A 17,393-nucleotide genomic window follows, 5' to 3' on the forward strand; every position below is an offset into this window, starting at 1 on the left:
TTATATACATATATTTGAGGTTATAATGAACGAATGTATTTTGATAGATGCAATTAAGAGTTTTGATCGCGAATCTAGCTGCCAATTATGTTTAAGAGAGCAAAACCAGAAATTCCAACTTGTTACCAGCTGTACTCGTTAACTTAAGGCATTTCTCCTGCGATTTTCATAGTTCATTAACGTAGTAGTCAGTGGTGGATCCACGCATTCGCCTTTGTTTCTTTCATCCTCTTTGACCACCGGCACCCTTATATCTTGAAGGGTAGTATTGCATCAGAATTCAGAGGTTCTTTATGTTTTTGGTGATGGTTGCCTTGTCTTCGTTGGAATCGTTGTGGGTGGCTTTGCGTGTGTAGAGGTCGTAGGTGCTTTTTTCCTCGGGATCGCTAACGCTTTCGCCATTGCCATTTGGCTATTGGCCATTGCCACTGCCATTTCCAAGGTTCACCCAATAAGATTAAGCACGAAGCCTGAAGCTCCCGACTTCTTTTCCACTTTCTTCTTTTTCTGTCAGGAATAATCTGCGCTTTATGCTTTATCTTCTACCAATGCCAATGCATCATCGTCTTGTTTTATCGGAAATACCCAAATCCAATTTTTGAATAAAAAAATAAATACATTTATCAATAAAGGAAGAAGAAAAAATTAGCCCAAATAGTGAGATGTGAGGTGATAGAATATCTCTGATGGTTTCCAATTCCGCCAGTTTTACATGTGTGAATGGGGGCATATATGCTAAAAGTTTGATTAAGGCATTAAGCACATAATCATTAGGATAATTCCATATTATGCAGTGATGTGAATGCCTTAAGCTTTTGATTGATGACACTCCCTTTTTATAGTCTTTGGAAGCTTTCCGTACGCCTCACACTCCAACACAACCCCTTCTCCAATTGCTGCTGATAAACACAACTAAACCACAAAAATTTAAAGATTTGTTGATTTTTCTTTTCTCTCTCTCTCTCTCTTTTTTTTTTTTTTTTTTTCTTTTTTGTTAATGGAAATGATGAAATAAACGGGTCCTTCAATTCACCAAAGCCACCCTTTCCAATTCCAAGTATATATAAATATATATATATGTATGTATGTATGTATAAGTTGTAGTCACGAGGCACCATCTTTTCTCCTTTGTAATTGATGGTACATGATGAATTCATATCCATTTCCAAAGCCACCGAAAAAAGGCAAAATTAGACATCAAATTATCCCAGGCCACACCACCATCTCTTAACTGAGTCATGCCAATGGGGCTGCACCCATCAAAGTATATGTAACAACCCTTTCTTTTAGATTGTGTATTTAACTTTTAGATTCAGTCCTTAAACTTAAGTATTAAAAAGATAGTTTTTCAATTCCTTAAAAAAAACCCTCAAATTTTCATACATAATTATAAATCAGTTATGCATATTTACATCCAGCTCATGCACCAATATACTGGTCAAATTCCAGAGATGCCATTGTGAATTGCATTTGCCTTAATAGGACAATTTTACTTACGTGCTAGCAAACAAATTCTCTGATTTTCCATCATATTTCTAGAAATAGTCTATTAGCTATGCATTTAGACATTACAAGTTAACGTGCTGGGAAACAATGTACCGTGGTCTGTCAAATCCAAGGGACGGTGGTGGAGGTTATCTTTTGATAACATTTTTTGGTGGGATGATGGTGGCAGTGGGAAATTAAATTGGGGTATATGAACTTTTTCCTTGTTAGGCTGAGAATGTCAATGAACATTTAGTTGGATTTTGGTGTCCCCAAAATATTGGTTTTCATTGATTTGAATGGAATCTCTAGTCCTTCATCACCATCCCCCCCATGATCTGAAAGGAATCTCTCAACCTTTTTTCCACAAACCTAATCGATGATAAAGTACTATGATCTCTAAGAAGCTAAACCTTCCTTAATTTGGTCTCTCCCTCCCCATATCCCATAAAGTACCATTATAGCTCTTTCGTTACTTTAGAACTAGGGAAAATAATAAAAGCTAGGGAACAACATTCATTCGTAGTCCTATTGAAAGTTGATGGTGATGATCAGATACTTCCTTTCTTATAGTGTAACTCTAAAGCTTATGTTTAACTAGAGTTTAAAGTTTCATCTTAATTAATAGACGAATCAGATTAAATTAATACGTTTAATTATTGTGTAATTGGATAATACATGTACAAAAAAAATATTTTTATTGAAATTCGTCTTGGGGTATATCTTCACAAGCAGGACATTGAATTCAATCTTGGATTTACTTATGGGATTTACATCTCGAAGGAAGTACATACATATGCTTAGTAACTACATTTGTGCATAACAAAATGCATAGCTCAAGGCTAGTTACCCAATTGAATATTTATTTATATCAAAACTTGATCATGTGATGTACGAAAAATGTGATCCAACACTGCAATGAGTGGAGAAATTTCGTGAGTTTGAAGGGAAGATAGAGTGAAAGAGATCGAGTACATGCGAGGAAAAGTGATGATGATCATCAGAAGCAATGAGCATTCACGTTTGCTTTCTTTGAACTTTTTGTTTTCAATTTATAATTAATTAATTACTTACATAATTTTATATATATCTCTAATCTTCCTTCTTTTTCTCTTTCTTCACACTCTTTCTTTTGTCCTAATCCTTTCTATTGGATTTATCAAAATCACATTTGCTTTGCGCTTTGTTTTATTTAATCTCTTTCGATCACCCAAAACCTAACAAACAAAAAGATTTTTGCCAACAGAAAATGTTCAAGACTATCTATAGTTTCATGTAAAAGAAATTGAATAAAATCCCTTTCCTTGCAATTGGCATTTCCAACCATAGCCAAACATGCATCATGCATGCATGCATACATGTGTATTTGTACGTACGGAATGTACATTAAGGGAATTGTGAGTTTGTGATACCTTATGGCAGGAACTGTTGGCTAATTTGGCATTGACTTAAGTGCCAATGATGAATGATCCTATATGAAATTAAAATTAAAAATTTAAATTTAACGAATATTACTTTTTAAAAGATTATATGAATCAATTAAATTATGAGTTCGAGTTAATTAAGTTTTAAATTTTAATAATATTTAAGTTAATTAAAAGTCTAATGATTTCAATGAGAGAAAAGAAGGAAAATCTAGCAGAAATCAATTATGATTTTCAAGAGCAATAATTGTAAAGCTTTGTCTTCTACCATCTAATAGGAATTGCTTATTGTTTGGATGTTAGGAACTGGGCGGCAAATTGAATGTACACTAAAGGCCCAAAGAGTGCCCACCAGAACAGTTAAAATGGCGACAATTTATAATAATTTATAATCTAAGATAAAATTATTAATATCAGAAAAGAAACGTGGCATATAATTTTCCTTAATTGCTAATGAAATGGACGGTGTTTTTGTCAATTAGTGAAATTAAGGCAGTCTTGACTATATCAACCACATAATTATATTCCATGTTCATTGCTTAAAGGTCATAAAAATGGTGATTATCTTTGTGAATTATATAAACTGCATAATTATATTTGCTGATTTGCTACAGAAATGGGCTTACCATATAATCACAAAGAATTGATGAATTGAAGCAGCTAAATGGCTAGTGTTAGCAAAAATATTATTAATAGATAAGGTTCGTTTATAAAGTTTAAACATGAAAATTTTTTTTGTTGACCTCTGTTGATGGGTCTTCACCAGTTCCCCCCATTAGTCTGGTGATTTTAATGCTAAAGAGCACAGCATTATTGCTGTTCATCATCAGATTGTTGGATAATCTTTTGCAAGGGTCAAAATATCTAATGAGCCGCATTAGTTGACTGTGGAGCTAACTATGCAAAGGACAAATGTTAATACTACTGCTCACCTAGCCTTGGACAATAATGCTGCTTTCACAACATAATTGCTCAACTCTTTAAAAGAATTTGATTTTTATAAAACAAATTCTGAAAATAAAATAAGTGATTATAAGAGAATATAAAGGATGAGAAATTGTTATATAATTTTTATAATTTTAGAATAAAAAAACCAATTTAATGGACCCTGAAAATCAATCTTGGCTTTGCTGTTAGTATAAATGACAACGGATCATATTAAAATAAATTTTTATTTACTTTAAATTTGATCAAATTATATATATAAAATATTTAAATTTGATTCGATCGATATTATATATTATATTTGATTTAATTTAATTTAAAATTAATAAAATATTATTTTTTAAAATATAAAATAACATTTTAAATATAAATATAAAATTAAATAATTAAATATATATAAATATAAAATTAATTAATTAATTAATAAAATATTTTATATATATATATATGATCTAATTTATCTAAGATTCGACCTTAACATAATCTTAATTTTTTTTATATTTAATTCGATTTGATTTAATATTTAATTTAAAAATTAATAATTTTAAAAAATTAAGTTAAATCGAAACCATTAAATACGGGTCAAAATCCTTCCTAGCTGATAGTGTCAACATTTTCCCTATCCAAATTTAACAATATTGCAAATTAATGATTTTTTTTTTTTATAGATATCTTTCCTTTTGATATCTTTATCTTTTGCAAGGAAAAGCAAGGTTATTGGGTCACTGCAAGTAAGAAGAGAAGGGGAGAGGCAAATTGTGTGTACAAAAGTTCAGAAAAGAAGTTCGATTAATTGATTAATGGCCAAAAAGTTATAACCTAATTAAATTATTAATTAATTTGCCACATCATCATTCCACCCTGGCATTGATTCGAGCTAGGACCCACTTTCCCAAGTGTGTATAAGGATTTATAAGTGCTTGTGAAAGAGAGGGACACAAAAAAAAAAAAAAAATCTCCCTCAAATCATCTTCTCTGTTTCTTCTCCTCTTCAGGCGTGGCTTTTGGCTTTCATTACTCTTTCTTTTTCTCTTTTTCAGTCTGGCTCTCTCTGGAAGCATCAATGAAAATGTCAGCTTTATTTTTTTCATAAGGATTTTTTTTCTGCAAGAGAAGTGAGATAGAGTCAGTCTTTGTCCCCAAAATGTCTCCTTGTTTCTTTCACATAATTAATCATGGTTGCTGCCATTAATCTCTTTCATTTTCATTTGTATCCAGCTTTTGACACTCTTTGAAGCAGACAAGAAAGAGCAAACAGTATCATTCAAATCTCACTGTTCGATTCTCTGTTTCTCCTCATTCGTCAATCTCTCTCTTTTTGTTTTGTTTTTGTTCATTCTATAAAGCCATGGAGGTGTGGGAAAAACTGCCGAGAGATGATCGGTATCGAAACAGGAGAGAAAACCCATCTTTCTCTTCGACTCTTCTTGATGCTATCTACCGTTCTATTGATGAATCCAACGGTAGTAAAGGAGAGGAAGAGCTGATTTTCTACAGAGAGACTGCCACGAGGAAGAAGCACAGCAATAACGGTTCATTGAAAGAAGAAGAAATAACGAGCCTTCAACGTGCTTGCACGATCGAGAAATGGATGGAAAAGAAAATTAACTGTGATAATAAAGTTGTCATTGGACGAAAATCCATGGCGGATTCTGAAAGAAACTCTCGAAATGATTTTGATCCCATGTTGTTGAACTCGAGCTCTAGCTCTTCTGATTCTAGCTGCGGTGGTGGGTTTTCATCCTCAGAGTCAGATTCTTTTTATGGTGCAAAATCAAGGTCATCATCAAGTCATTACACTACTCATAGGCCTAAGCCTATTCGGACGAGCGTCTCAGCTCGGCCTCAAGTTGAAAACAGTTTCCATGCTGCTACACAAAAGCCAAAGAATGAAGGTGGTTTGGTGAGAACAAAATCGAAGGCCTTGAAGATTTACAGTGACCTCAAGAAGGTTAAGCAGCCGATATCTCCAGGTGGTCGGCTTGCAAGCTTCCTCAACTCGCTTTTCACTGCAGGGAATGCAAAGAAGGCAAAGATTTCATCGTCAGGGTACGAAGAAGGGAAGTTAAAATCCGAGCACGCAACATCAACATGTTCTTCAGCTTCCTCGTTTTCAAGATCCTGTTTGAGCAAGGCTCCATCGTCAAGAGGGAATGGGACAAAAAGGTCAGTCAGGTTTTGTCCTGTTAGCGTTATTCTTGATGAGGATTCCAGGCCATGTGGGCATAAAAACATCCTCTATGAAAATGATCAAACGTCCATAAGAAAAACAAGCAACAAAGAGCTTGAGTTCCACATCATGGAAGAAAATCGTCGGGTTGTAGAAGCTGCAAAGGATCTTTTAAAGAGTTACCAAAAGAAGAAGGAAGAGTACGATATGAGAGATATCCGCAATGGCAATGGAGAGTCTAGCGATGATGAAGGCGACGATGACGACGACGAAGATGCAGCTAGTTATGCAAGCTCCGACCTCTTCGAATTGGATAATCTTTCAGCTATCGGTATTGAAAGGTATCGAGAAGAACTGCCTGTGTACGAAACAACCCATCTCCATACCAATCAAGCCATTGCTAATGGTTTGATTGTGTAATTCCCAAAAAGCAAAAAAAAAAAAAAAGTACTAATCAATTAGTTCTATTAGTTCAATGGTTTGGAGGTTTACATCCTAGAATAATATTAATTTCTCTTTTGGTGTAGCATTAAATTTTGTCTCTTTTCAATTTTTATGATTTTTTAATATATGAAGTTATCATAATTTAAAATCAAATCAAAATTTAACACTTTATCAACAAATCACACTACTACTGACCATAATTTTTATGTTTATCTTTGTTTGCTTTAAGTTTGATTATGTTTCCCCTTCGATCTCCTGAAGCAATGAGCAAACATTGGTTAGCAAAAGACATGAGCTGAAATGAGTGAGACAGAGAGAGTAAGAAAGACATGGCATGAAGAATTAGACATGATTATCATTGTCTAAAGCGAAAGAAAATAGTACTAAAGTTGTAGCTATGACAGAAACAAGTGATTGGAGATTCTGAAATCCGTGGTCTCACGCGAGAGAGAAAACAAATTTAAGTAAAAAAGAGAGGTGAAGAGGATTAAGATGAGGTGAAAAGCAAAGGCAGATTTTCTACTTCTATCATCCAAATAAAGCTTTTTTCTTCTTTTGCTGTCAAATTTGTGGGTCCTTAATTGCTTCAACACAACACCTCTCCAACCTGACCATACGTCTATTTGGGGTTAATTAGTTCAAAAAGAGACTGTTATTGCAGCGATAGCTTTAATTCTAACCATCCAATTTTATATCAAAATATTTCAAAATTTTATTATAATATATATGTATGTAAACTTAAATTCATATTTATAAAAATATTTTTTATAAAATATAATCGTAAAATTTTCGAATCAAAATAAATATTACGATAAGATATGTACGTACTTTTACACAATTGAGAATACAAATTTTTTTTTTGTGTAACATTGAAGTGAAATTTGTCCGCCGGAGAATATATTTTCCGGTGACTGAGCATAGCTTTTGTACGGCTAGTGGGAGGGGGAAAATTCGAGGGTAATAGGAAAGAAAAGGGGAGGGGAGATAGATAGATGGTCTCAAAAACAGTGGACAAAAGGATCTAATCTTTGATCCTTTAAGCCATTGATGTCAAATTTGGTTGGCTTCCAAGTTATGAGCAAAAAGGTTGAAAATGCTCTCCATTCACCTAAAATATTATCCCAAAACCTCTCATTTTCAAAATCAAGATATCAATCCATTGCACTGCCGATTAAAATTTTCTCTTCCTTCGTCACTATTGTTAATTAATAAGCACATGTAACCACATTTGTTACATACATTTGAACTATTTGACTACTATTTTTGAATTTTTTTTTATAAAATTAATATTTGATATATTGATAATATAAATTTTTTAATTTTATAAGTGAGATAAAAAATTAATTTATTTTTTAATTTTTTATTAGTTTTAAAAAATTTTATAGATATATCTTAAGAAGTATGGGTAAAGTTTAAAAATAAATTTTTTTCTTTTTTATGATAGTTAAACTTTTACCATTAGAAACCTCCAAAACCGTACTTTAGAAATGAAGTCCTCTGTTAAACAGATGATCAAGTAATTTACTTTTAAAGGCAACATATAAAGGTAAATACAAGTGTTTGTATCATGAAGTTAAAAAAAAAAAAAAAGTTTGATTGGAAAACACTGAAAGGTTTAATAGTTGTTTCAAATTAAGCGTGCTATATTGAAAAGTAGCCATTTATCTTCAAGCTTACAGTACTTGCTTACATGGCTACATATATGAAAAAATAATAGAGAATTTTGAATTTATTTGAAAAAAAAATAAGATTTTAACTTAGTAGTAAAGAAGAGATATTAGAACCTTGAATTATTAAATTAAAAAAAAAGTTTAATTTCAACTTTAAACAAAGTAACCAAAAAAAAAAGAGAGAATATATTTAACTCTTCATTCCATATCAAAATATTACGAAAATTCGTTATATTTTACATGTAAATACTTGATTTATAAAATATTTTTTATATGATAAAATCGTAAAATTTTAAATTATAACGGATAATATTTTATGAGTTAAGTGTAAATTTTTAAAATATATATGAATATCATTAGGTAATCTGAAAATTAAACAAAAGCAATCAATGGGTAGTGGCATTAATTAATTTTTTTTTTCAAATATTCAAGGAAGCAAGATGCTATAAGATACACTTAAAGGAGTTAGGACCACTAAACTAAATCTTAACAGTTTCGATATCCTAATTAAGTTATCATAACATATATAATTAAATACTAATTAATTAACTGGTATATTTTATGCCAAAATTTGAGAGTTAGATTCGAGTATGCAAAAAGAAAAGGCTATCCTATAGTCAAAAGTGATCTTAGCCTATAAATTACCTTATCAAATTGGAAAAAAAAATAATAATTATAATAAAAATTATTAATAGGGGGGCCAGCTATTCGGTTTAGTGAGAACTAAGCATCAAGACATGACATTGTCAAAGCAACTTGCCATGCAATGCAACCACCGAAATGTTGGGTTTCAAAGACAAATACTTTTCTTATAGTTTCACACGAGATTATTAATTAATTAATTAATTAACTATCTAATCAAGATTTAAGATCTTCTTTGATATATCAACCAAATTTCTTTAATTTCTTTTGTCATATGGTTGGTGATGTGGGGAAATTAAGTTGACAACAATCATGATATGTACTGGGAAGGTGGCTCTCACACCACCTACTTATTCAAGCTACAGTTGACTATTTTTCTGTAGCCATTACCTTAATCATAATACCTCCCCTTTGTTGAGGCCAACAAGAGGGAGGATTACTTTTAAGTAAATGGATGATTTGGTATAATTAGGATTCTAGCTCTTTATTGCAATGTATTGCACCTCAGTCAATTTTTTTTTTTCAATGGATCCTTAAGTGGGGAGTATCTCAATGTATTCTATAATTATATGCTTTCGGAATTTAATTCGAATGATTTATTTAATATTTTAAAAAATATTTATGTAAGATTAAAATTTAATTTGTAACATTTGTAATTTTCATTTCCTCGATCTTTCTTACATTTTGAGTCTTTTTGTAAAATAAATAAAAAAATCTTTTATCTTGTACATATTCTAATTACAATTGTAACTACTCATGTTTTTTAATATGCATAAGTTAGCAGATTAAAACCACTGATTATACACATAAGAAGTAATTGTAAATGGAAAATGTTAAGATTTTGAACAATTTCAATCTTAATTAGTAACAACTCAATTTGACACAAAGCCAAAGTATTCAAAATTATGAAATCTTATAACATATATCTAACATTTATATTATATTTATATCTATTATATTGACAAATCGAACTGAATTTTTTAGACATTTGAACATTAACTATTTTAAATTATTAAAAATATTGTTCATATGGATATATTTCGAGTTTATGTTGGGTCCATTCCTAATTAAAAACTTTAACCACTAATTGGAGGCGTACGTATGGAAGCCAATGTTTAATGCCCCAGCAATCTAGGTTTCACAGAGTTTGGACAAAGATGCTTGTTATAATTAGAGAATTGAGTTCTCAAGGAGATAACCAAGCATTTAGAGATTAAGATTTCACGAATTTAAAATTTGATATTGAAGATAGTTTTCTTTTGTTTTATAATTAATATTAAATCTGATAAATTTAAATACGGTGATATAATGTAAAAAAATTTAAAAAAAATAATTTAAAATTTTAATAAAAATCATATATAAATTTAATAAAATTAAAAAATATGTTTCATATTTAATTTATCGACACGAATTATGATATAATAATTTTTATATTTTATATATATTTAATATAAAATAAATACAATATAAATACATAAATTATTGAATCTAACTAATTTCTTATATATATATATATAAAAACAAAACAAAACAAAGAATGAAGCATGCCGTTAGCAAGTCAAATCCGATTTTTTGACAGATTCATAACCATTTATTGCGGGTGACCCCTTTTAGTTCGCCAGACAATGAAGCAACATCAACTAACAAAAACGAATCGTGATTATCATCAGCTTAATTACGCATGTAGACAAGCCCTTGACGAGGCATGTCACTTACCAACCATGCATAAGTCACTGGCACACCGTTAACCGATTAACCAGAGAATCCCAACCAGATTAATTAAGGAACTATTTGTGCATAGCAGACCAGTTTTGGATTAGGGGCTGAGTCCGCCACAAATTGCTCTGATCATTGGCTCGACATTCTTTACAGCTGTCCATACGAAAGGGTACATGCCGGGTCAAGAAAATGCAGTAACTGATCATTCATGTTGTCGATGAGTGGAGTTGAGCTTCAAATTTTGTTAGTATTTCTTTATGTGTTAGGTAATCTTCCTTCCATCTCTTCTCAATAATTCCGCAGCTCTAGAAATAATTGCCAAAGCTTAGAAAGTTTTATTTAACTTTTACGTTGTCTGATTTGTATTTTTTTTTTAATTTATATTTAATACACCGTTATCCTATCGCATCTATCAATTATTCATATTTTGAAAGAAATTATTGATCTTGTGTGTAGCAGAAGTATTATTGGTAATTACCCATAATTTTGATATCGGTGAAAATGGCTGGGGAAGGGGCTTAAAATTGATGATTCTCGATTGTCATTTTCTTTTAAAATCAAGATTTAAGGAGTGAAAGTGTACTTTTCTTTCGTTTTATTCTCAAAACAATGATTAGATGTTAGTAAAATTAGCTTGTAAACAGATTTAGGACACAACTTTTGCATTCCTTGAAAAGGTTAAGTCTAATAGTGAAAAGGAGAGTAACTTTTACGTTAGTGTAAACAGGAAAGATTTAAATAAAATTTTTCAAGTGAAATTTGTAAAATTTTTTATTAAAAATAATTAAAAAATTAAAAATTAAAAATTAAAGTTGATAAATATATTTCTTTAAAACTAGAGAGTTTGACTGTACCCCTTTGTATACTTGGGAAGCTTTAATTCAATTCTTTTAAAAAAATTCTTTTATTACTCCTTTCCCTTAAAAAATTAATATCTATTATTTATATATAAAAGTGTAAATTTTAAAACTATTAATAGTTATCGACTTAAAATATCTCTATAAGTTTTTAAATTAATAAATTTATCTTTAAATATATATAACTTTTATTAATTTATTTAAATTTAATTTAAATTAACTAAAATTAAAAATAGAGTTTATATGAAATTAAATTACTTAAAATTTTAAAATTTTAATTCTAAAGTATTAAAAAGTGATTGCCTAAAATATCCTTGATAAATGTTTTTATAAATTTTAATTTAAATGAATTTTTTATTATTAGACTTTTTTTTTATAATTAGACTAAAAAAGTGTTAAAAGTGATTGATTAAAATACCTTTAATGACTTTTTCTTTTTATTATTAGACTCTTTTTATAGTTAGAATGATTTTTCACATCAAATAATTCAGGAGGTTGAATAATCTAACGTGAATTATTTTAAATAAAAAATTATCAAGTGAAATAAAATTGTTTGTTTTTGGTAAATTCTTTCAAGGTGTAACAAAATTCGTTGAAACTATTTTTTGAATGTGTTTATGTCAAAGTTACATTTATAAAAATTTTTGTTGTTAATACTAAAAATGAAATCATTGTCAATTATATAGGTTTACATAACAAGTTTGATACTCTTAAAATTGAAATTTTCTTAAGAAAATATAACAAGTACCAAGGTTAGGAATTTATTTTATTTTATTTTTTTAAATTATGTATTTTAATATTTTATATAATAAAAATTTATGTATAATAAAATTTAAGTTTTCTATTGATAGAATATACAATTACATTCAACTAATAAAAGCACCATTGAAAGATTATTGTAAGCAGAAAAATGAAACAAAAGATTAATTCATTATGCATAACTATATCATTTCCATATGACAAAGAATATTAGTGCTATATGATGTTCCAATAAAAAATATACAAATGCATTAATTTCAAATTTCTTTAGGATTAATATATATGAAACTCTTTTATTTGGAAAAATATTGTATACTCATTTATTTTCTAGTTTATATCAATTGAATAATGTTCATTGTTCTATAAAAATTTTTGAGATTGTCATACTAGGTAATATTTGTTCAAAAAGATTTAAATTTATCAAATTAATTATCATTTAATTTACATCTAAAATAAAAAATAAATTATTATAAATTATTAATGTAACTAAATTTAAAAGTGATTTAAAGACATCAATTAGCAAAATTCATTCAATAAATCATTATTTAATTGCATATTTAGTATTTCAATCATTTTGAATTTTGATTTTTTTATAATTTTGAGTTGAATTTTAGACTTAAGATCAACAACCAATTAAGTTGAGTTAAGTTTTTATTATCTACTTCTATTTATAGTGTATTCAATTATTCACTTATGCACCTAAGTAAATTTGATGCAATAATTAGTGCATGCTTCTCTTTGTTATTAAAAATGTGGATTCAAATCATTTTAAATTTAAATTAAAAAAAGTATATTGAATTACTTATAATTTCAATTTCACTTTAGAAATACTCTTAAAATTAATTAACTAATTCAACTACGAAGACAATAAAAATAAAACATTGAAGATGAAAGGAAGAAAAAAACCTAAATAAGAAACTTTTAAATTGTTATGAAAGATGAATAACTTATACTTGATTTTAATTGGGTTATTATTTCAATTTAGATTTTGGTTATATTTAATCGTTTTGAATTTTAAATAACTACTAAGTTGTTGACTTTTTAATATCAATTGAAATCAAATTAAGTTGTTCATATTTAAAATTATATGTATTATATTATTTATAATTAAATTAAAATTTAAAATGAGTAACAAATCTATTTATATTCACTTTGAGTTTTGAATTGCTTTAAGTGTGAGTTAATTAATCCATATTATTTTAACTATACTTTTATGACACTAGTAATAAATTTTAAAATAGAATGAGAACATAATGCAATGAAAGTGTAAGTGCAAAAGTGATAAAGATATTGATGATAATTTTAGAAGAAAATCCTTATAAATAAGTTTTGTAGAGATTAAATGATGTTTCTTTTTTTAAAGATTTTGAAATTTGTATTGTAGAAATGCTAATTTAGATCAACGAGTTTATAATTGTTTATTTCTTAATCAAGTTACTACTATGTGGGTTGAAGGAAATAATTCAAATATTTTATTTGAAATATATCATATCATAGTTTAAACTCATTCATGAAATAGTATATAGTTAAACATTATTTTGGTTGTTATGACCCTTTACAATATTCTTTACTCTTTTTAAATGCAGAAATTGATTGGCTTCAAAATATCAAAAAAATTATTTTGAATGATGATAATAAGAATGAAGCAATACTTAAAAATATACTTTTTTTTCGTTTAGCAAAAGAAATTTTTTATGAAGACTGCGAAATATTCTTTGCACTTTCCAAATGGAGAACTTGATTGTTATCAAAATATCAAAATATCAAAAAAGCTACATTGAATAATGGTAATAAGAATGATGTAACAATTAAAAATATACCGTATTTTTATTTAAGAGAAAATTTTTTTATGAAGAATGCAAAGGTAATTGTTATGAATTTAATATTTTTTAAATTATTATTTATTTAATTTTCATAAGTTTTATTTAGTAAATATGTTCTCATTACTTTTATCTTATATATAATAAAATTTTTACCCAGAATTATACACTTAAAATAAAAATATAAGGTGAAGTTTATTATTTTTATTGATGATAGAACACCTTAAAATTTTCAATCTTTTGTATGTAATTGTACTTCACTAATAGGTATGAAAATACATACACTAATAATTCAATCAATTTATCAATAATACTTATCTTAATATGTACTATTTTACCATGAACTAAAAAATTTAAAGAAAATCTTAGAAATATTGACTTAATATATATTGCATGTATTTATTTAATTTAGTTTTAATACTTGCATTAATATAAAATATTATGATTTTAACTTATTATTACATGTTAAGTTACGGATAATAAATTTAGAGCATTTACTCATGCTTTTTAAGTTATTTAAACTTAAATTTTTTCTTCTTTCTTTCTCTACCTTATAAATTACATAATTTAACATACATTGTATTTACTTTTTTTTTTTTTGATATACACAAATTAATGATAACATCGTAATAGATAATTAATAATTTAGTAATTTAATTTTTTTCTTCTTGCTTGCTTTACCTTATAAATTACATAATTTAACATACATTGTAATTTCTTTATTTTTGGACATACACAAGTTAATGATAACATAGTAATAGGTAATTAATAACTTAGTAATTAATCAATAAAAACTTAAATGTAATCAATATAACATAGTAGTAATCATCGATAACTTAATAGTAAATTAGTGATAACTTAATAATAAATGAATGATAATTTAGTAATAAATAACTAATAATTTTTTAGTAAATTAGTAATAATATAACAATATATGATAATAACTTAAAATCAATTATAATATAGTTGTAAATATATAATAACATAATACTAAATCAAGGATAAACTAACAAAAACTAAGTGATAATTTAATAGCCAATTATTGATAACTTAGTAATAAATCAATGATAACTTAGTAATAAATTAATGATAATTTAATAGTAAATTAGTTTTAATTTAATAGTAATTAATTGATAATAGTAAATCATAAATTACTTAGTAGTAAATCAATGATAAATTAGTAGTAAATAATTAACAATTTCGTTGTTAATACTTGAAAACTTAAAAGTAAATCAATATAATTTAGTAGTGAATCATTTATAACATAATAGTTAATCAGTGATAATAAATCATGTATAATTTAATATAAATCAATAATAACTTGATCATGAATTATAGATAATTTAATGGTAATCAATGATAATTTTGTAGTAAATAATTAAAAATTAAATAGCAAATCAATTATAACCTAATAGTCAATATATAAAAATATAATAGTAAATTATTGATAATTTAATAGTAAATTAATAACTTAACAGTAATCACTAATAACATAATAGTAAATTACTAATAACTTAATTATATGTCAATGATAATTTAGTAATAAATTAGTTAATAATTGATAACTTTTTAGTGAATTATCTATAAATTAATAGTAAATCAATTATAACTTATAATAAATCATCAATAATTTAGTGATATATCACCAACAATTTAATAGAAATCATTCATAACTTAATGATAAATAATTCAAAACTTAATGGCAAATCACTTATAAATTAGAAGTAAATTTTTGGTAATTTAGTAATAAATCTTTAATAGCATAGTAATATATAACTGATAACTTAATTGTTAATCATTGATTATGTTTTTATACTCGAAGTTGCCAATGATTGAATCCTGATTACCAGCAAAAATGAAGTCAAAACTTTCATTTTGACTGCTAGAATAAACCTACCATGAACCTATTTAATAAAAGGAATTAGTGAAAATTTTTTAAATTTGAATAAAATAATAATGTTATTATATAAAAGAAAAATATCTCATTTATTATTAATGTACTTTTTAAATTCCATGTTTCATAATTTTAAATGAATAATAACATATTAGTAAATTAATGATAGGTTAATAAAAAATAAATGATAATTCAGTTGTTAATTATTGATAACTTTATAATAAATCAATAATAACTTAATAGTAAATTAATGATAATTTAATAGTAAATCAATTCCAGTTTAGTAGTAATTAATTGATAACCTTAGTAGTAAACTATAAATAATTTAGTAGTAAATCATTGATAATTTAATAGTTAATTATTGAAACTTAGAAGTAAATCAATATAGCTTAGTAGTAGTTAATCATCAATAACTTAATAGTTAAATAACTTAATAGTAACTTCTAGATAATTTAATCTAAATTAATGATAACTTGATAATGAATTATGGTTAATTTAGTAGTAAATTTGTAATGATTTGGTAGTAAATAATCAACAACTAAATAGTAAATCAATGACAATATAATAGTAAATGCACAGTAACATAATAGTAAATCATTAATAATTTATATGTAAATTATTGATAATTTAATAGTAAATCAGTAATAACTCAGTAGTAAATTAGTTAAACATTTATAGTTTTATAGTAAATCATCGATAAATCAATAATAAATCAGTTATAATTTTATAATAAATCTTCAATAACTTAGTAGTAAATCATTAATAATTTAATAGTAAATCATTAATAACTTAGTAATAAATTATTTAGAAATTAATAGTAAATTAATGCTAATTTAGTTGTAAATCATTGATGATTTAATAATATATCATTGATAACTTAGTGGTAAATCGCTTATTAGACTTAAAATTGTTAGGAATTGAATATTGACTACTAGTAGAAATGAAGTTAGAAATTTTATCTTAAGAAACTTGGTTAAACCTACCACAAATCTATTTAATAAAAAAATTTAGTGAAAAAAATTTTTAAATTTGAATGAAACAATACTATTATTATATAAAAAAATTATCTTATACTAAAATTGAATCCGTGCTTTCTTATAGAATCCAAAATTAAATATATTTTATTAATGATTATTAAAAATATATCATAAGTTACTAAAAAATTAATTATTAAAATTACATTAAGAAGTTACCAAAATTTATCAATGATTACTAAAATTGTATCGAAATTTTCTAAAATTTTATCAAAAGTTATCAAAATTAAAATTATATAAAAAATTATCAAATTTTACTTATATTATATCAAAATCAAAATTAAATTATTATTTGTCATTATTATCGTAATATAAAAAAATTATTTATTAAAATAAAAATTTAAAGACAAAAATTACATGTACATAATGCAGGTATCAAAATTTTATGTATGTGTATATATATTACTACATCAGAGTTTGTATATAGAACTAAGCCAATAAATTAATTCTTTTATTTAAAAATTAGATTTGACTTCTTTCTCTGACAAAATTGGGAAGAGCGGGATAAGGTTGGTTTCTTTCCATTATTT

At 26.3% G+C, this 17,393-nt stretch overlaps 1 pseudogene across 1 annotated transcript; it reads left to right on the top strand.

Moving 5' to 3' along the window:
- Window positions 1-4,786: 4,786 nt before the first annotated feature.
- On the top strand, window positions 4,787-6,627 carry LOC111278577 (protein BIG GRAIN 1-like B pseudogene; annotated as a pseudogene). The gene is made up of 2 exons (XR_016344238.1): window positions 4,787-4,979; window positions 5,073-6,627. The product of XR_016344238.1 is annotated as a protein BIG GRAIN 1-like B pseudogene (transcript).
- Window positions 6,628-17,393: the final 10,766 nt, after the last annotated feature.

The sequence above is a fragment of the Durio zibethinus genome, chromosome 8 (genome assembly GCF_047325235.1).
Source record: "Durio zibethinus cultivar Kanyao isolate XHJ-2024 chromosome 8, ASM4732523v1, whole genome shotgun sequence".
Lineage (NCBI taxonomy): Eukaryota > Viridiplantae > Streptophyta > Magnoliopsida > Malvales > Malvaceae > Durio > Durio zibethinus.